The following is a 21,395-nucleotide window of genomic DNA, read 5'->3' on the forward strand; positions in this document are numbered from 1 at the left end:
GATTACTTACAGAGAATTAAATAGTATGGGTCGGGGTTGCCTTTGCAGAACGTCACCGTCTATGAGGGTAGGTTTCTATGACAAGGGCATTAAGCAGACTTTGTATGGGCATACCTGTGGTAAAAGGGAAGATGTGCAACTTCCAAGACTTGTTTAAAAGTTTGCTTTCCATCTAATTGTCTTGACCTTCAGGGTACTTCAGGAAGATGTGACAGAACTGCCCTGAAGAACTGCTAGCATCCCTAAGAATAGAAATCATGTGATACCTGGCACTCATTTTGGGTAACAAAACAGTCTTCCTGTGGTTCCCATGCCAGGTTGCCTATGACTGACCTATAATAGATTCCAGACAGTTTCATTTGAAAGTGGCTCTGATTAGAACTAACTGTGCATTCCCAAACAAATGTAACTTATGGAAAGCATATGTGCCAAGACTTTTGACCTTCTCAGTTCGGCATTAATGGTATCCCGACAGAAACCTAACTCCGGTGTCTCTGTTACTATTTTCTCATTTGGGATGAGGGCCTGCAAACTGTCCTCTCTAGCAGCATGAAGACTATTTATTAGTCTATTGCATCTGCTGGGAATCAGTGAACTCACAGATGTGTTATGCTTGTAGACTAGGAACTCCCTGGATAGTGTCTACAACTTCCCTGACCTTTAAATGATTCAGTATCTGTTTTAAGTTGTCAAACTGAAAACTCAGGGCATCTTTATTGGGGAAGAAAATGAAGCAACTGTTATCATTTGTTGGCTCAATTCCCATTTCCCTGGTGGCTACGGAAAATTGAGAAGGTCCTAAAATACAAGACAAGACAGCCTCTAAGGAAGATTCAGCCTCTTAAGGATTCTACATGCTGCCCGCTGCTAGCAAGTGGGATTAGTTTTCTATTGCTGTGTGCATTCTCAAGGCTCCTTAGATGGGAAGGTCGACCATCGGCAAGGTTTTGGATGATTTAGGTAGATAGTAAGACTAAAGTACATTTGATAGACCCTTGAATTTTCATGAATCCGATTTTCTGTGCTTTCTCTTCTCATTATACTTTTGTTTTAGTGATGGTGCTGTAGATTAACCCAGCCTGACCTGACTTGAAAGATTTGAATTTCATTATTCATGAATGTCTACACAAAGTGACAACTCAAATCAGCAATATTTTCCTCAGAAAGGCAAGTGAGGATCTCGGTCCTAGTGTTTCTCAGGCAACAGTATTCATTTTGGTGGGACCTAGACAGTCAGGCTAAGCATAGACAGAGGCACTTGTTGAGCTGCATCTCCTTGTAAAATGATGAAACGTTCTCTTAAGTGTCTCTGCTTCACGAACAAATGTACTGATGCCTACAGTGGTATTACAAACATGGAAATGGTTTCATGTATTCAATTTATTCAGTATTCAACTGTATCTATGATGACCTGGACTAAGGACTGGAATGATTCTTATTGTCTTTAAAGAAACCCAGTCTTGTTTTACCAGAGATGTTCTCTCAAAGAGCTCTCTTAAAAAGCACACCTCTGTGAGAGAATAGTATCAGAGTGATTGAGGCTAGGGCTTCATGAGAAAGGAAGTTGGCTTTGCTTGAGACCTTCTCAGCATCTAAGACTCCATCTGACAACCTGACAATATGCTTCTCTGGTTAACTTTGCTTCCTCAGCTAGCGAAGAAAGTTAGGGCCATACATAGATAAACTCTAAAAGTAAAATAATAAGAAATCAGATTGTGTTTGACTCACAATAAGCTCATGCTTCGTAAAGAACACCGATTTGTGTACCTGGGGTTGCTATTCACCCTGGCTTTGTGTTCCCTGAAACACAAAGACAACGTGATCAGATAAAGACAATATTTGCCAGGCAAAAAAAAAAAAAAAAAAAAAAAAAAAAAACACTTAGGAATTCAAATGTTAATCCCTAAGTCTAATTCATGCATTGCCTATGAAAATTTGAGTGATGCTTGGCTCAACCAAATGCATTTCCAACATGCCAAACAAAACTTTTTATTCACCAAGGATTTACACAACATAGAAATACAGTGAACAAACTCTAAAATATTTTGAAACCAGAAACTAATGTGATCGGGATGTGCTGTATGAAATCCCCAAGTAATTAATAAAAATATTATGCTGTAGAAAAATAAAGATGATTTACAACAAGTTTTACTATAGTTCATGTGCCCAACTTCCCTTTGGTTTGTAATGCCTAGAGAAGGACACAGAGATGAGCCAATTGCTTTCTTTGGAAATAAAATTTGATTTTGCTATCACTTCGTCAAAATGCCATTTACATGCCCATACAATAAATATCATTGGCAAGAAATTCATCCACTGATAGGTCTGGGAATTCTCTTGAGATTTAAAATACAATCGAAGGATATGCTAAGAATGTTGGTTATTTTCATTCATAGAACTTAGGAACAGAGAAAGAAATGCTGTTTGGGTGTTGTTTCTACAATCTAAAACTTCATTGGTATTTTGGATTCTTGAATCTCTTGTAAGTTCCCTGTAAGGGCAAACTGGGGACCTAAATTTAAAAAGAAAAAAGAAAGAAGGAAGGAAGGAAGGAAGGAGAGGGAGGGAGGGAGGAAGGGAAGGAAGAAAGGAAGAAAGGAAGGAAGGAAGGAAAAAAGAAAGAGAAAGAAAGAAGGAAGGAAGGAAGGAAAGAAAGAAAGAAAGAAAGAAAGAAAGAAAGAAAGAAAGAAAGAAAGAAAGAAAGAAAGAAAGAAAGAAAGGTAATGGCTGAGGCAAAGCTCAAGGTTAGGGTACTTGCCTTGCATGTGTGAGACCATATAAACATGCAGTTAGAATCCAACCCTCCGAGGCAGATTTCCAGCCAGTGTGAGTGTTCCCATGCCAGCTCCCGTATCCACAAACATTTTTTTAAAGGACACATATCAAGCTAAGAAAATATTTGTGCTTTTATTCATTCACATTTAGCTAAATGGCACCAGAAACTTTTGAAAGCCAAGAATTATAAGGCTGACTCTCTGACCCTCTGGGATTTCCACTTGGATCACAGCTCTCTTTCCCTGAACTGCAAAAACATGGCAACAGCTTGGGTCTGCCTAACCATCAAGCAAAGCAGGCCTTCACCTGCTTTTCTGAGACTGATCTCTTCTATTTTGAGGCAAAAAATACCTTGTATGGAAACAGCACATTGGAACCATTGGTCTTCCCTATGTGTGGACATGCCGCACTGCTCCTTTCTCTGAAGAGATTTTATTCTCAATCACATCTAATGGCACTAACCAAACAGCAACTACATGAGCAGTGATTGCCAGGAAGTCATCTTATCAGTGTGTGTACAACTTAGCAGTGTGGTCCAACCTTGCAGTTCTTTGGTGATGACAATCAAAATTTATCTATGTGTTCCCTGTTTCTACTTTTCGGGACACCACCCTCACATTGCTTCATCTCTTCTCTAAGGGTTGCGAAGCCTGACCACTAATGCCTGCTTCCTAATGATAATCATATAATGCAGGTTGCAATAAATAATTTTTGAAGCTACAATTTATATTTTTTCATTGTATATCTTTGTTGTACAGATATTGTGTTGCATAGGGACAATTTCCTACACATTTATAGCATACACTGAGCATCCCATTCCGTCCCCTGGCATTCTATCCCATCGTCCCTTCCCTCCCCATTTCTCTTTCCCATCAACTCTCTTTTGTTCTCCTAGACAGTTTTATTCCCAGACCAAAAGCATTAAGAATCTGAAGACTCTGCACTTGGGAGGGAGAGGCAGGAGGATCTCTGTGAGTCTCCTGTGACTGTGAGTACAAGCCAAGTCTGGCCTAAAGAGGGAGTTCCACAACAGCCAAGGCTACAGACAGAGAGCCTATTTCAAAAAGAAGGAAGGAAGGAAGGAAGGAAGGAAGGAAGGAAGGAAGGAAGGAAGGAAGGAAGAAAGAAAGAAAGAAAGAAAGAAAGAAAGAAAGAAAGAAAGAAAGAAAGAAAGAAAGAAAAGAGGAAAAGAAAATGAATCTAGAGTCTCCCATGACAAGAGGCCAAGGATGATCTGATAGGTCATCCAGTGATGCCCGTTTATGGGCAGTGTTCAGTGTTATCACGTGTAAGATTACGCATTTAGTGATTGAATGAGGGACAAGCCTTCTTGTCTTTGAAAGCCCTTTGGAAAGAAACCAAAATGTTTAAAGACAATGGGAAATACAATTCAGTGTGGATAATGTCATAGAGTATCCTGAGGAGGGTAGCAAGGGAAAAGCTTTGTTTGCACACATCCAACGTATACAGGATTCTCTCTACACTGATTCCTTCTGCAGGCAGATGCTTGGCTCTTGTGTGTGAACTAGTTCTAGTCTCAGAGACCCAAGATTGGGTGTGGCAGTGCACACCTGTCATCTGATATGGCAGGCAAAAGGAGAATTATGAGTCTGATGCCAGCCTGAACTATTTGGTGAGACCTTGCTTTCAAAACAAATTACTAAAGGTCTACAGAGATGCTTTTTCATGACTTCAGGTTTGGGTTCCAGCACCTACATGGCAGCTTGCATGCATCTGCACCTTGAGTTCCAGGAGAAGTGATGCCCTCTTCTGACCTCCTCAGTCAGCAGGCACATACATGCAGGAAAAAAAAAACACTCATATGCATAAAATAAAAACAAATAACTTTTTGTGTCTGGAGAGATGCCTCAGCAGTTACAAGCTCTTGTTCTTCCAGAGAATCAGGGTTTATTTACCAGTATGTGGAGCAAAAGACTATCAGGGCTTTATTATGCTTAGTGGTTAAGAAAAGAGGAAAGACAAGGAAAGGAGGACACAGAGTTAAGGAATTTAGAGGACTGACCATGCTTAGTGTGTAGTAGATTCAGGCTAGCAAGTTTTCCCCAATCCCAGGTCCCAGATACAAAGTTGAGTCTAGGGATCTCCACATACGGACAGTACAAAAATATGACACATTCCTCAGTCAGAGAAGAAGAACTTCTTAACTGTTAGGCAGTTCATGTCCAAGAACATGCTTAATTCTTCTCCCAGCGGCCCTGGAAACTAGGCATCAATATCATCCCCTCCCTCGGATACAGCAATGCTGTTTGAATAACTTGATAGACTTTCTGGGATCAATAGGAACTATCGGGAGGAAAGGAGTATGAAGAACCCATCCCATTCCATCCCTAAGGTTTTGTGCTAGGAAATACTTTGCCCACTGAGACACTCACACGGCTAGCTCAGTCAGTAGAGCATGAGACTCTTAATCTCAGGTTCATGAGTTCATGCCGCACATTGGGCACCAGATGTAGCACAAATTCTAATCAGTCTTAATAATAAAAACCCAGAGTCAGATATTGAGGTAAGTTCTGAAAGATCAGAGAAGTAAAGGAGCCAGCCATTAAAGAGACCTTTTACCTCTATTAAACCACCACCAAAGTGGGAAAGATGCTGTCTCCATGAAAGCATGCTTCTGGGATGTCATGACAGCTTTACACTGTTAGGAGCAAAGAAATGGTTGGAAGCAGGATCATTGTTGACATGTTATGGGACACTTACTTCTTATAGTATAGACCTAGGTTCAGTACACAATTACCTGCAAGAATTGTTGATCTTTGTCCCCAGAGATGTGTTACAGAGCCATGTTAACAAGAACCTAGGAAATTTCCAGCTCAGAACCGGAGCTGAGAGGGCTACACATGAGATCAAATGACCTTAACTGTAGGGCTTAGAGGAGGTCACAGGCAGGGATATTAGAGAAGCTGGATCCTAAAACCTCATCTGAGTTCAGCCCACACATGGAGCAAATAAACTGAGATACAAGAAGCAATGACAAACAGAATGAAAAACATCGTTCCCAGAAAATTCAAGGCAACTACTAAAAAAAATAGATTTTCATTCACAAAGAGTTCCTAGGGAAAGTAATAAAATGTGTTGAAATGTAGAGATATTTTAGATCTGGGGGGTCTATTAAAAGCATTTTTAAGCAGTCATTGTAATGGTAATGATGACAGTAGGAAACAAGAGATGAAGAATGAATGAAGGAGAAACTAAGATATACACTCAAAATATATAAAAACATATATTCAAAATCTTTATCAGTTATCATAGCGAAAAACAGTTTTCTTTTTCTAGGTTGGACATGCCTATTACTGTTCTGGAGCTGAATGGCTGTAACCATTCGTACGAGAAGCTCATAAGATCAGTGTTATTAACATTCCCCACAGAAGGAGCCTTAAGGGTCCTAGCTCATGAGACCTTCATCGGGTCTCCTTCAGATTCCTTTCAATGATTACTGTTGATAATGTAAGCAATTGATTGGGGTAGGATTTCTTGGTGGGGTCCATTAAGATGCTCAAGCTACCTCCCAGTTGATGCCCTTTGAGCCATCCCTCTTACTATAAGTAACCACGGAAACCTCATAAGTTCACTTTTTTAGACTTGAATGAAACTCTTTCTTTGTTTGTCGGTGATCTAACTAGGTGTGTTAGTACATTCGTTATGATTTCTCAGGAAAAAAAAATCAACCAAGAAACATCAACTATGCTTTCTATTTGGTGACCTAGATTTTCCCAAACACTTAAAACATGACTCTGATCTATGTAGCTGGCACCCTTGCATGTAGAAATGGAAAACCATATGTATGAGTTGTGTGTTTGTGTGTGCGTATGTGTACATATAAATGTATATGCAACAGAGACAGAGGTCCTGCTTTTTGATGTTAGTCTGAGTAAGAATTTCTTACTGAAAGTATACAGCTACAAATTTAATACCCTTATCAACAAGAGTATTTTGTCACTAATATTTTTAACAATAGACACCATCCTGAGACTGTTTGAAATTTGTGTAATCAAAGGGTTTGTGGAGGAATTTCCTGCATTTGTTCAGAAGTTGGGCTAGATAACTCTGAAGTTCTCTTTTAACAGAAAGATGCTAAAAGGTTTCATGTCACGAAGTTTTCAGCAACAAGCACACAATATTTACTGCAGTATTAGGAGATGAGCAGTTGTGAGTCGCTGTCTAAAATTAAAAGTGCCACAAAGGCTTCATCATCTCGTTAGGATCCAAGCACTGGTATTGTATGATGTCAAAGGAGAATTGTGAGCTTTGCTGTCATATCAACAGGAAATGTCACTTCCTGTCTTGCCTGGTTGCTATCTTTGTTTTTGATCAGTGTTGACTTTTATAGTTTAGTTGACTTGTTTTCATTTTTTTTTTATTTTGTGATCTGCCTGTAGCTCAAGCCTTAAAAACAAATCAACAATAGGATGAGAAACAGTTCCCATGTGATTTGGTTTTTTTGATTAAGAAAAACTCAGGAAGTCACATGTAGGAGCACATACTAATTATCACAGTACTTGGGAAACAAAGGCAGGGGGATTGCTAGCAGTTTAAGGCCAATGTGGTCTACATCATGGGTTCTAGTTCAGATGCGGGTACTTAAAGAGACTCTGTCTTAAAAAAAAAAAAAAGAGCAAAACAACCAAACACAACACTGCAGGAAATGCTCAAGAACCACAAATTATTCTGGGCCAGTAGCTTTTGGGCTCCAGGTGTTCCGATCTCCTGTGAGGCTAGAGGTACTTCCTCTTATAAATGAGTAAAATTCTGTTTTTCTTATATCAATATCTGTATCTGTACCAATGTACACACCCACCCACCCCCCCACACACACACACATGTCTGTGTCCTATGAAGAGTTTCTTATGTTCTAATCACCTAATACAGCAGATACATCATTTCTCAAACCAAACATTGTCTTCACTTTTGCCATTCCGCACTGACTCGTAATGGGCAGACTGATTCGCATTTGAATCTCATCATGACCACTTACTTCACGTAACCCAGACTAGTTACTTTACTCCTTGAAAATAGGTAATTACAAAACTAAATTGGAGAGCCCTGTGGAGTAACAGAAGTCCTGTCAATATTTAGAAGTTGTATACTGAGCTTAAGTACTTGGGTCAAACAAGGGCTGACCTGAAACAATCACATGTCAATCATAGATGAAGCTATTGGGCAGATTCACTCAATAGTGGATGGCTCTGATATGAACCAACTTAAAAGATCAAAATATAAAATGGTTAATCTTTATTACACCATTACACAGAAGAGAATGTGCCTGGCCCTAAATCGTCTTGCTTCTTCCTCATGCCAGCCCATCCCAACATACCATCTCTGACCTCAGCTGTATCACAAGCCACAGAGACTGCTCACCCGCAGAATGAGGCCCAGGGGTGGAACACAGCTATCGAATAAAATCCATGTTGCTAGAACTACCTTTCTGAAAATTCTCCCTTCCCTACTGCACATTCACAACTAGCTGATATTCTTCTCAAACCTGAGAACAAAGTGTGTGTCTGTGGTTGTTGGATCTGAGCCATTTGTTGGAATATCACTCTGAGTTCAACTATTAAATTAAGTCATTCTATGCACCTGAAATTCCCTCTTCTTGAAAATGGAGCTAATGGAAATTATCTCCATGTAGTTTGTGGTCCCTACGTGCCAGGTACCATATCAATAGAGATTATATTCTATCTAGGGACCGATACTGCTAAAGGCTTTTCTGAAGGAGGTGGGGAGAAGCTGAAAACCTTGGAAAGGTCACTCTTGTTAAGCAGTCAATTCTGACTGGACAGTAAGCTTTTGGGAGCACTGAAAACACTGTCTCAGCCTCCTCTAGTTCTCAGGATGATTCAAAGACTCACAGGAATCAAAGGGAGCTTTTGGAAGGCAAAGATTCATGTGGCTGAATAAGATGCTTACGGCCAAATCCATGATCCTGTACCTACAATAGCCTTGGAACCTCCACACAGGTCAACTGTTTTCTTTCGGATTCTGTTTTTTCTACCAGTGAACTGAAAACTTGCCGACATGGGATAGCATGAGTATTATTTTTCTCGATAGCATCAGTTGAAATAAAGTCATTAATGCAAGCAGTTAATGGAAGTTAAACATTAAATTTTAGAAAGCCTTGTGATCGTTTGTCCCTAAACAGGTTCCCATGTTTAGGGGTCGGGTGTTACTCTTCACAACCAGTATTTGCTTTCTGCACATATTTTAATAATCATAATCCATTCCCATGTTTCTAGCTGTGAAGAAGTAATTGTGAGTAAACCACTGCAGAAGCAGGACCCATTGCGCAGTTTCCAGCCCGTCATATTCTTCTGTTGTCCCTTGGAGGCAGAGGAAGGGTGACGAAGATGCACAGCTTAGCTTTGTTTTATGAATGCCTCTTTGTACAGGAAATTAAAGACTCATTTCTTCCACACCAGCCACATCAAGAAGCAAAAATAATATCCAACTGGTGAAGTCACTCCTCTTTAGCCTCCCTCTGTCTGAATGTTGCTCTCTTTAAAAAAAAAAATCTATAAACAGCACATTACATTCCTAGTCTGTTTGGTTTGGTACTCCCTAGAAATGATAGGAAAGAAAAAAGGAATTCCCAGTCATTGGCTTTGTAGTTATAAAATATGACTGCATAGACCATGGAAGATGCAGGTGCCCATTAAAAGCCTGAACACAGAAAGCATGAGCTCAAAGGAACTATGAGTAAGTAAGTAACCCAGGCTTAGACCACTTTGTATATGACGGCAAGTTCTTACCTTAGTTACAGACCCAAACCCCGCGACCTTTTCATCTTCACCACGCCTGCAGCGGACACATCTCATGCTCTTTTCTCTGTGCCCTTCTAGTTCACTCTCTGAGGCTGTCAGCACCTACCACACCACCATGGAGATGAGAAACCCCAGAGCAGAATCTCGCTCTTTTTTGCTTTTCCGGACACATTCAGCGCAGACAAAAGCCAGAGTTCTCGGCGTTTACTCGAGTGAATCGACACTTTCTTTAACTGGTTCCCATGCCTACTCATGGTAGAGATGCTTGCCAAAGGGGACTGACAGAAAACAAGAAGCCAGGAGAAATATCTTTTCTCTCTGCTCATTTACAACCCAGTCTTTTGATTGCAACTCTGGGAGTCTGTTAGATCACAAGAATCTCTCAAATTACCAAGTGGCCACATGCTGCCCCCGAAACATCACATTGACCCAGAAGGCTGAATCGTCTCGTGCTGACATCCCAGGACTGGTACAACTTCATCTAAGTCTGATCTTCCTAAGTGTGGGCTCTCTGTGACTGTCACAGTGAAGTTTTCTGGGAAAGCACACACCCTGTCTGACGATGTAACCCTATACCAAAGGCAAACAGCCTCTTGCCCAACATCTTTTCTCTTGGGCCCCAAGGTAGTAGGTGACCCTAGAAAAATTATCAGCAACCTTGGTATTAATTCCAAGGACGTTAGATGTTTTCTGAGAAGCTGCTTTCATTCCACGTAGTTGAGTCACTTGCTCGCTGTCCAGCTTTCATGCATTACCAAGGTTTATCCTTTTAAATAATTAGTCATGAAAATGTTGACATTTTAAAGATACAAGTGAATGCTGATGAATTCACTGAGAAGTGAGAGGAGGAGTTTTGATATATGAGAGACTCGGTTTAGTAGTGGATTTTTGGGTGGGGTAAATTGAATATGCTCGTCAACCAAGTAGACAAATCAAGAGCTAACAGTTCAGAAGTCCGGACCAGAAGTTAAAACCAGAAGGTATTGCTATGTATCTGGTATCTGCAGTCGTGGGAAATGGCAGAGTTCTCACAAGAATTCAGACTAGTTAGCGGAGAGAAGGGTTCCATGACTAAGACTTGGTAAATACACCAATGTGAGGCTGGAACGAGGAAGAGGAGCCACAAAAGGAGACCTAGAGAATTGTTCCACACAGAACAAATAAGATATAGTACATCAAGACAGGTTGGCAGAGGCTGGGGAATGCCATCGCTGTCAGGTATGGAAGATAGCTAAAGATGACACCTTGGTATTGAGCGGTGATATTTCACAGTGAGATGCCCCTGGTGACCTGGTGAAAAAAAAATGTCACGTCACTATTTTGGAGACAAAGCCTTCATTAGATGAGGGGGATAATAGAGAGAGGAGGCGCCAAGTTTTCAAAGGGCTCTGCGCTCCAACGGAGTAGAAAACTGGGATGGTTAGAAAGGCATGTGGTTCCGGGTGGTGGTGGCGCACGCCTTTAATCTCAGCACTCAGGAGGCAGAGGCAGGCAGATCTCTGTGAGTTCGAGGTCAGCCTGGTCTACTAGAGCTAGCTCCAGGACAGGCACCAAAACCAACAGAGAAACCCTGTCTTGAAAATAAAAAAAAAGAAGAAGAAGAAAGACATGTGGGAAAGAAGAGAGGCTTCTTTCTCTGGGAAAGAGAGACTTGTTTTCTCTTTAATAAAGTCCTTAGTAATTTTGTAAATGTATATCAGTTTGTTTGAACATGCACACTCTATTACACTTTCACACCAGCTAAACCCTTTCTTCTTCCAACATTTTCCCAATTCCCCTTCTTATTTTATGTTGTGTGTGTGAGTGTGTGTGTGTGTATGTGTGTGTGTGTGTGTGTGTCCCAGATTTTAATCGGGATTGTTTGTATGAGCATGGTGTGCGTAAGCACCCAGTGCTGGCAACAGCTTCTTTTCCTACCGAGACCCTGGCTGCCTATGGCTTTTTAGGGAGAGCCGGGGACTCCTGGGCTATGAGAGGGGTGACCATTTGTCATTGAAAATGTTTTCAATTGATTAATTTTCTTAATTAAGTTGATGTCCTGACTCTTGTGTATCATTTGTTTTAAAACCATGTTCTTTAGGTAAGTATGGAGAAGGTGTCCTTATTCTCATGGTTTTATTTCAAAAATCACAGATAGTGAAGGCAATGCTAATATTAGAGCCATCATTGAGCCTCGTGAATCTGATGTTACTAACCACTTGTTTAAATGATTTGCAATAAGCGAATTATCTCATCTACTCTTTCATCTTAATCAATTTATTGAAAATGCTATTTTTGTTTCTTAAGTAATGATTGTTTTGACACATGTAAAATAAGATAAACTATAGAATATAAATCTCATAATTTTCATAATCACTAAGATAATCCTGCTATTTGTGCACAAATTAGCCATTACCTTCTACTAAGCCATATGCTCATTTAAAACATCTATTAGCATAGAATCATTGCTTAATGTTTATTTCTCAAAGGTTAGAATAATTACATGAGTTAATAAATCACTTAGAAAAACAAAATTGCAATTATTTTCTTTGAGAGTGGTCTGGTTCTTTTATATTTGAAAATAAAATTTAAAGAAGCTTAAAATTTACACATTTAATTTGCTTACCATGTTAAAGCACTAAGTGTGTCTGTGTGTGCACATGTGCATACACGTTTGTGTGTCTGAGTATATATACACATTTTATGTAGCTCTTAGTAGAAGTAAATAAATAATATTTGAAAAATAGATGAAACAGTAGCAGACAAAGTAAATGCTGTCAGGATCATTGCAAAATTATTCTAATTGGAAGGCTAGGGAGAAGGATGCCTTCCAGAGGCTGGGTGAGTGGTTGGGATTAATTTTTTTTTTCTCTAAGCATTGACAGGAAATGGGTGAACTGAAAAAAGAACAAGAACAACAAAAAACCACATAAAGTTGACAAGTGTCAGGTATAATTAAAGTTATGCAAATGAAACACACTGATCACTGATTTTGGAAAAAAAGAAACCCTGCCAGTTATACTTCTGGTAATGCTATGACAACTATATAATTTGTATATAGTAATTCTACTTTTAAAGTAATTTCTGTTTCCTTTGAGATAGGATCTCATGAATGGTAGGCTGGACTCAAATTTGCTATGGAACCTTGGAGGACCTTGAGCTTCTGATCCCCCTGCTTTCACCTTCTTAGTGCAAGGAAGGCAGGAGCAGGGCACCTCCACCACCTTCACCACTCTGGGTTTCTGCAGTCCTGGGGATAGATAGAACACATGACTTCCTTCACAGCAAGTCAGCATGAATTCTCCCGATTAACTTTCACCCCCAGCGCCCCAGCCCCATGTTTCAGTAAAAAAAAAAAAGCCTGTCTATTTTTGCACAGCACCATGTCCATATGAATAATGAACAAAAATGTAAACTTTAGTCTGATTTTTCAATACTCAGTGAAAATGCCTGAGCTGTTGCACCCGTCCCAGCCTCTGCTGATTGACTGAAACAGATTGCGCAGGTGCCATGTTTTGCTCGCCTGAGAACTTCCTGTTATTCTATCTGCAGGGTTTACACTAGGATGTGGAGGAAGTACTTCAAGTTCCCATCAGTAAACAGGGTGTCCCACTTGAACGTCTTTCCCACTACTTAAGATCCTCACGCCTGTTGCACTTTGCTGATACACTTCACTCCCATTGGCCAGGAAATGCTGAAGTGAAGTACATTATCCTGATAAATGTTAGCCTCTGAAATCATGCATAAGACACTGGTGAAATGTTTACTTCCTTTTAGATGAGCGAAAACATTTAATTTTAGAACAGAACACCAAAGTGCCCCATTTCTGGGTGGAGCTTTTACTTAGGAATTTGGATGATTTTTTTTTTTAATGGTTGGTGTTCCTCTCTGCCAAACACACACAGTATCAGGCAAAGTCCTTCTGAGAATGGACAAACTGATTGATCAAGGGATGACCTGAGATTATTCAGCATATCACATCAGCCATGGGAATATGAGAATAAGACTCTATCACCTGCGCCTCCTCTGTAATGTCCCTCTCAAATGGCTTTCAGCATCTTATTCATATAGTTCTCACAGACAGGAATTTCAATGGTGCCCACATGGTCTGTTTGTTTTATGGTGACTCTACACAATTAAAGAGGAAGTCCTTCCTCAGACTCAGATAAAAGTGTGCCTTCTTGCAGGTGTCACAAACTTTTCTGTATTCCTACTGTCCCCAAATTGTTGCAAAACAAGCCTTGCGGCATTTCCAATTCTCAATTCTTCTGTCAAATAAAGAAGAGAATCTTGTGGTCACATCTTACCTTCTAACACAGACTTCAATTCTTCGAGGAATGAAAAATACCCAAGTTTTCCATTATTTCCAGTAGTCATAGTAATCATATAATCTGCCATTTGATTATATGGGGCAAATATTATAGCTCTAAGTCTTTGAAGAAATGTGTGTGCCAACAAGAACTGCTGGTCATATTGTCTATTCACTAACAAGCTGTGTTTGGGACCATGCTTTACTGGCAGTACAACTCAAGGTCTTAGTCATGCCAAACAAATATTCTACTGATGTGGGAGTCCCCTTTGTATGCTGTGAATATGATTGGTTAATTAATAAAGAAAACTGGCTTGGCCTGATAGGGTAAAAGAATAGAGGTAGGCAGGGAAAACTAAACTGAATGCTGGGAGAAAGAAGGGCGGAGTCAGAGAGAAGTCATGTAGCCCTGCCAGAGACAGATACCGGTTGGAATCTTGCCTGTAAGCCACAGCCATGTGGTGATACACAGATTACTATACTGGTTCGGATCTGATGAGAGTTTACCAGGGCCAGCCGGACTGGGACTGAACGAGGACGTGATCTAGCCAGATTCTTGGAATTTGGCCGGATTCTCTGACTGTGGCTGGCCCGGGGTCTTTCTGAAAAGCCATTGACTATGACACTGGGACCTGTTTCCTCTGCATATGCTGGATTTTGGGGATCCAGTCTGTTTGGACGCTCGCCTTCCTGGACCTGGAGGGAGGGGGAGGGAGCTGGAGCTTCCCACAGGGCAGGAAACCCTGACTGCCCTGGGGGACAGAGGGGAAGGAGGGGGGGAGTGGGGGGAGTGGGAGGGTGTTGGGAGGGGGGGCGGAAATGGAAACTTTTATAATTTAATAAAATTTACTAAAAAAAAAAAAAAGAGTTAGCCAATATGAAGTTAGAGCTAATGGGCCAAGCAGTGTTTTAAATAATATAGTTTCTGTGTGGTTATTTTGGTTCTGGGCGGCGAGGATGAACAAGCAGCCTCCTTCTACATTCTACCACTGAGCTACAACTCCAGCCTTGTTCTGGTATATTTTAACAACTCTGTTACAGAAAACATAAATTACTGATTTGTAAGACATCCAATCTCTGGGGTGTAAATATTCCATTCATGGCCAGTCGCAAATCATTTTACAATTTCTGTGTTGTATATATTCCAATCATGACTGATTTCAAGCTAAAAAATATGAGATCTCAGGATAGGGCAGGAGCTGGTAAAATATCTGTAAAAACTGGGGCTTGTGAGCTGAGGGTTTAGTTTCTCTTCATGGGTTACTGAGGGTACCTCTAAAAGTGCAATGTAAGCTGGACTCAGTAGCAAATTCCAGTAATCTCAGCAGCTGGAAACGCTAAGGCAAACATAAAAGGGGTATGCACAAAGGTCAGTTAAAGGACTACAGAGGGTTGTGTGACATTAAGCTGTAACTAAAGGCTTGTTGTTGTTGTTGTTGTTTTAAGGGGAAGGAAAAAGAAATGAAATTTAGCAAGAGCTGTGTTTGCATGTACTTGCATGAAGTTTGTCTTGTGAAAAGTTATAACCACCAAAAAAAAAAAAGTTCAAAAAGTCATGACTGATGGTAACATCTTAAAATGTTCCATGAAATTTGGCTAATGCTCACGCCCTTATCAGGAGTTAAGGAAAATCCATACACACTGAGCTTAAACGTCTCCTTATGACTAAGCTTATTTTTATATCCAGTCTTTTCCTCTCTGGAAAAGGCTCCTCTTTTCTTAAAAGTGTGAATGTGTTTGCTTTTTGGTTTTGAGTATATTCACTCTCCAGTAGCTATTTGGTGAGTCATGGTTTCCCAAGGGTACAATTCACACCCTTCCTCTATTTGTACTGAATGAAACTGATGGAGATGAACCGTGTGATGATCCCTGAAGAGGAATCAGTAGGTCAAAGGAGCATGCTTACTGGGTTTCCTCTCTAGATCAGTTAATTGGTGAAATATAAAGAGCTGAGGTGGTGAATGGACACTGGTAAGTCATTCAAAACTGCTGGGATCATTCTCAGTATTCCCACGGAGAAGGAAAAATGCCTTGATCAGGAGACTAGAATAAGCTGAAGAGCATATCAGCAAAATATGTGTGTGTATGTGTGCATGCATGTCTATGTGTGTATGCATGTGTGTACGTGAGTGTATATCCACTGGAGGATAGAATTGTGGGGGGGTATGGATTATGTACACATTCCTGTAGTTGTGTGCACTTGTTTATGAAGGTCAGAGATTAACATTAAGCATCTTCTTCCATTGCTTTCCATTGCTTGGCCTTTTGTGCAAGTCCTAGGAATCGCTTCCCAGGTCTTCATGATTTCACAGCAGGCGATAGACTGGTTTGCCAGGTCTCCAGTCCCAAAGATAATGTGCTGATGCTACACTGAAGTTTCTGGGCCAAGGAGAGGGGTTCAACCAATCACACAAGAGATGAAGACATGGGTAAGGAGAATATTACATAATGCCAGAGAATAAAGAAAGGGGGATAAATTATGGAGATGCTTAGGAGTCAGCTAGGGGATCCACAGCAATAGGAGCTAAACGAGGAAAGGAGGAGGAAGGGAAAGACAGTGGAAGAGCAGATGCAGTAGAAAATGTGATGAGAATCCCGATGACTCCAAGGACCTTGGTTGAGAATTTAATCATGCAAGTGTCATATCTATAACAACAACCTTTCATGGCATCAGTCAGTGTCTTGAGATATAGAGGGGTTCAAAAGAGAACAGAAAACATTTACAAAATCCAAACTAGCCGTGTCTTCAGTTGGCTGTACTTCTGAAGTATCGTATTTCAAACATAGGTTTGTCTATGGTCCAAAAGGAAGAAAATGCCACAGGCTGCGTGGCATGAAGTACATACATGGCATTATTTTCTCGTAGGAAGCATGCTGAGTAGAGGCAAGAGGAGCATAGATTTAAAGAGAATGGAAAATATTTGAAAAAGACAAGGCTGGAGATTTGGAAAGTTTGTCCTGTGAGTCTCCTTTGGTGGTCTGCATTTAGTCAGATTTCTCAGACTCTGAAAGAATACAAGAGTCTGGAAAAACTATTCCAGGTGCTCCCTTCGCCATCATCACGGCCCTGGCCACTTCTATGAAAATCCGCCAGATTAAATAAACACTTTTAGATTTGAGAATTTTAATAAGTCACTCACTCCATTTTCAGTTTCCAGCTTGATTATGAACTACCTTTGTGATAAGAACAATGAAGTTACCATAAACTATCTGCTCCAAAAATGCTTGGTACAGACCCCTAGGCCCAGGCCTCTGTTATCAGGGAAGAGACGTGAGCTCAAAGGCACTGTGACTGATGCTGTCCTTTGGGAAGGAAATGTAATTTGGTAAAGCAGCAGCAACCTTCCCCCACTCTACCCAGGTGAGGTCATGTCTCTTTTGAGATTGAACAGCTAATTGTATCTGGGATCAGAGTTGCAGAAAATGCAAATAAAATGCCCAGAGATGCTCCCTTTGTTTGCCTCAGAATTTAAATGTGCACGCATCGTGACTCTATTTCATGGTGTTATAATAATGTGTTAAATTGCTGTACAATTCAACAAAACAATAGATAATGTTTTGTACATCAGGACATCCTTGACTCTGGTTCTCTGTGCTTGTCTATTCTTCCAGAATAGAGTATTTCAAAAGTGGGTTTGTCTCCATTCCAAAAAGTAAAACCAATACCTAAATACCTTGGCCAAGACATTACCTGTGATCTGCTCAAACAATAAAAGCCACGGGGAATGTACAAGTCAAACAAACCCCCAACTGCATAGCATCAAATAGTGCTGGGTCCAATGCTTCATTTACGGTATAGTGGAAGGTCTCCCTCTCCTGAGTTGTGAGCACAGCATAGTTATTCTGCTCAGCATTCAATACTTAGGTTTTCTTGCATAAGTGCTTATTCGTTACCTTATAAAATCTGACACGTTATCCAGTTATTGGAAATTTTCAGGCCTTAGCAAGTCTTAACATGAAACGCTGAATGATTCACTTCAAAAAGATGTCATTTTGAAATGTAAGCATGGATACTGACGTAGTGACAACAATGGGAACAGCTATTATTTATCTGAATAAGTGCCTGCATATTAAAAGTTTGGTCACTGATTTACAGAAAATAAGTTTTAAATCTTAAGAAACCTCATACACTCACTACCAAGGTCACTATAGCAATTTTTACATTAACAACATGCAGCTTCAGTGTGTTGATACATCATTTCAATGCCACACAATGAACAGAAATTATTGATTGAAATTGAAATCATCTAATAGATGCCATACACACAATTCTCAGAGAATAAGAAAAAAAAAGACATTCTTAAAGAAATAGCACCAATCTCCTTTAGAGTTCTGTTAAGGAGTCTTAAAGAGAACCCCCTAAGCCATATAATGACCATTAGTGTTGCTCTTGTGCCTTCAAGTAAAAGAAAGCAAGTCTTACAGCTAAGGGTACCACACACTTTGCACACAGGTCTTGGAGAAACTGTTCTAGATCTGACGTCTTTTCCTCCCCGAGGTCTAGAGTTCTCAGTGTTGTAAGAAGCTATCTGCAAACTGCCAAGGGAGAAAATAAATCAATAGTGCTACCTAGATGTGCCACCTATGAGCCACAACAGTGACCAGCATGGTATGATACTAAAATGTGCAATACTGGCCTTTATATCCAGGCGGTAAACAAATGCCATCTTATCACTTTTATTTGGCAAAGATACAAAGGCATACAGAGGTATGGGGAAACATTATAGTAGGGAGTAAAGATAATTCTTTGGGTTGTTGGCTGCAGAAGCCGAATCTGAGCCAAGCAGAATTAGAGCAGACATCCATGAGCTTGGTTTAAGAGCATCACCTCGGTTTCTGGTGTGTTCTGGGTGAAAAACAGGGGGCAAGCATTAGGGAGTCTTGGAGTCATTGTTCTAAGTCTAACCATTTGTGGACCATTGCTACAAAGGCTGCCTTGGACTTTCTTAGGCTGTTTGTTATGGATGGGTCAAAGCTGCATTGCTATATGTGACCTGGTTGCTGTCCATTTGTACACTCATCCTTTCAAAGTAATGAAACAATAAAGTATGAAATGAATGGGGCACTAATTGAACAAAACACTCTCCTTAAAATGGTCCTCTCCACTCATGTAACACCAGAGAATTAATTACTCAGAAACATCCATGGCAATATGAATCAAAATACATTTAATAACTCAGCTATTTTAAGGTAACTTTTGCTTCTTAGAAATATAAGTATCTATTAGTCAACATACTGAAGCTTGATGGATTTAATTGTATTTACATCTTCTCGATTTTTCTCCCTCCTCACATTGTGTGTGTGTGTGGGGGGGGGGTTGAGCTTCTCTCTGACTCTGACCTTCTTTTTCCCAGCATTCAGTTTAGTTTTCCCTGCCTATCTCTATTCCCTGTATAGGCCCAAGGCAGTTACTTTATTAACCAGTGGTATTCACAGCATACAGATGGGAATCCCACATGATGCCATTCAGTTCACAGGTTACAGACACATGCTTACAGAGTTGGTTTTTTACATGAATGATAGTGATCTGGCCTAAGGCTCTTGGTTCTTGTGCAGCGAGCACATTATTCACTGAGGTTCTCTCTCCAGTCCAATTTTTTGATCTTAAGAAATCTATTACAACAATGCTCAATGACTCTGACATTCTGAGGACAATTTCCATGGCTCCTCCATGCAGACTTTGGAAAGCAGTGGTTCCTGCCATTTTTCAGGACTATAAACACTCCCATGTCAACATGCCATGTTATTGGAAACATAACCTGCCTAGTTTTCCATTACTTTCAAGAGTGTTACTTTTCAAGAGCCCCAAATTGTTTTAAACCTGTGGATGGGCATGGCACGACAAATTCATGCTTCATCAAATCTATTACCTGAAGAATTGTAATCACTAAAGTCAGGAAAACCTATTTTGCCATTTCAAATTTTGGATGGCTGTTGGCCCTGCTCATTTTTGCTACTAAATCTGTACAATGATGGAAGCGATCCTTTTCCTTTGCAGCATGTTTTCCCCATCAATGTGGTATCGCAGTAAACCATATATTCTTTGATTGACTATAAGTTCAAGTTCTCTCAACTTCTGTAATTTGTTCTGATTTACAGAGTAATCCGTGTGGATGTTATCTCTCACAGAAATATTATTGCTATTCGCATCTCTGCTAACTCCCTTATTGCCTGCTTTTGCTTCCATAAAAACAAGGACCTGAAAGCAGCCTTGTCCAAAAGACTTGCTTGACTCAGATATCTGTCCCATGCAGTGCTCCTGGAGACTCACTTTGAAGGGTAAGCAAATGTAAATGTTGCTATTGTTATTTGTCTTTAAGCTGCAGATGGAAAATATTGGGGGAGCTAAATAATGCTGGCTGTGGGGACCCGTGGTGTGTTTTAGAAGAAAATCTGAGTCAAGGGTTCTTGCATCAACATCCAAATGACTATGTTATCCCTGTTTATAGGATAACTATTTATAAAAAAGCTTAATGTCCCCTATATACATGGTCAATTGTTCCTTTTATTTTCTATTTTTATTTGGTTTTTTTCCTCTGTGGAACATGTCTTTCCATTTTGTTTATCACCAGGATTAAGAAAGCTTATTAACACCTAATGAAAAGAACCATCCTTAAAAAAAAAATAAAAAGAGCAAGTGCTCTCACCTACAATTAGCTTCTATACAGTAGACTTTACTTCTGTAAACATGATTGTTTCCTTTTTTAAAAAAAAAATGATTCTTATAGGTGTTTTGCCCACATGCTATGTATGTGCACCACATTCATGCAGTGCCCTCGGAGGCCAGAAAAAAGGGTGGATCCTCAGGAACTGAAGTTACAGACTTCAGTTAGATTAAGATCCGGGTGCTGGGAGCTGAACCTGGGTCCTCTGTAAGTGTTGTGAGTGCTCTTAACTGAGTCCGACATGATCCTATATAGGAGAGTCTGCGCATGTTCTCGGATATAGGTTAAGATGTGTTCATTAGACTGGACTTTAGACCATCATGACTGACATTCTGTAAGAAGGCAGTCCAGTTATTGACTCACATTCATGGATGGGAGCCTGTTCTAGTTTCCAAGCTGTTGCTGTGATTAAATACCTTGACTAAAATAAAAATCAGACATAGGCGAGGAAGAGTTTATTTGGTTACCATTCCACATTCTCCAGGAGGCTGTCCCACATCCATGGACAGCAGTAATTGGTGGGTTATTAACAACAGCAACAAAATGTGAAATCAGGCTTGGGAGAAACTTTTAATTCCAGGACTAGGCAGGCAGAGGCAAATAGATCTCTGTCAGGTCATCATGGTCTCCAAAGCATGTTCCAGGCCAGCCAGAGCTATGTAGTGAGGCCATGACTGAATAAATTACAGAACAAAAAGACTTATGGGGGAAGATGCAAAGAGGCAAAATAGGGAGTGGCTTGCATATTTCAAGAATAAGGACAAATTATTTAAAAATTTTTGGTTGAACATACCGCATACTCTGTACTGTTGGTACATACGACTGTAAGGCAGAATTCAGACCAATAAAAAAAGTACCTGAGAAAATTTAAGTCTAAGCATTTCTTTG

At 40.2% G+C, this 21,395-nt stretch overlaps 1 protein-coding gene across 4 annotated transcripts in view; it reads right to left on the reverse strand.

Moving 5' to 3' along the window:
• Positions 1–21,395, reverse strand: part of Kcnj16 (potassium inwardly rectifying channel subfamily J member 16) — a 53,500-nt gene that overhangs the window by 16,704 nt on the left and 15,401 nt on the right. Inside the window, exon 1 of one of the 4 annotated variants that reach the window (XM_048446123.3) lies at positions 9,543–9,697. The exons of the other annotated variants lie outside the window; for them this stretch is intronic. The gene's annotated coding sequence lies outside the window, so the exon portion shown is untranslated. Of the gene's footprint in view, positions 1–9,542; positions 9,698–21,395 lie in introns of those variants that run through there. 4 annotated transcript variants of the gene reach the window in all.

The sequence above is a fragment of the Myodes glareolus genome, chromosome 9, assembly GCF_982192425.1.
Source record: "Myodes glareolus chromosome 9, mMyoGla1.1, whole genome shotgun sequence".
Taxonomy (NCBI): domain Eukaryota; kingdom Metazoa; phylum Chordata; class Mammalia; order Rodentia; family Cricetidae; genus Myodes; species Myodes glareolus.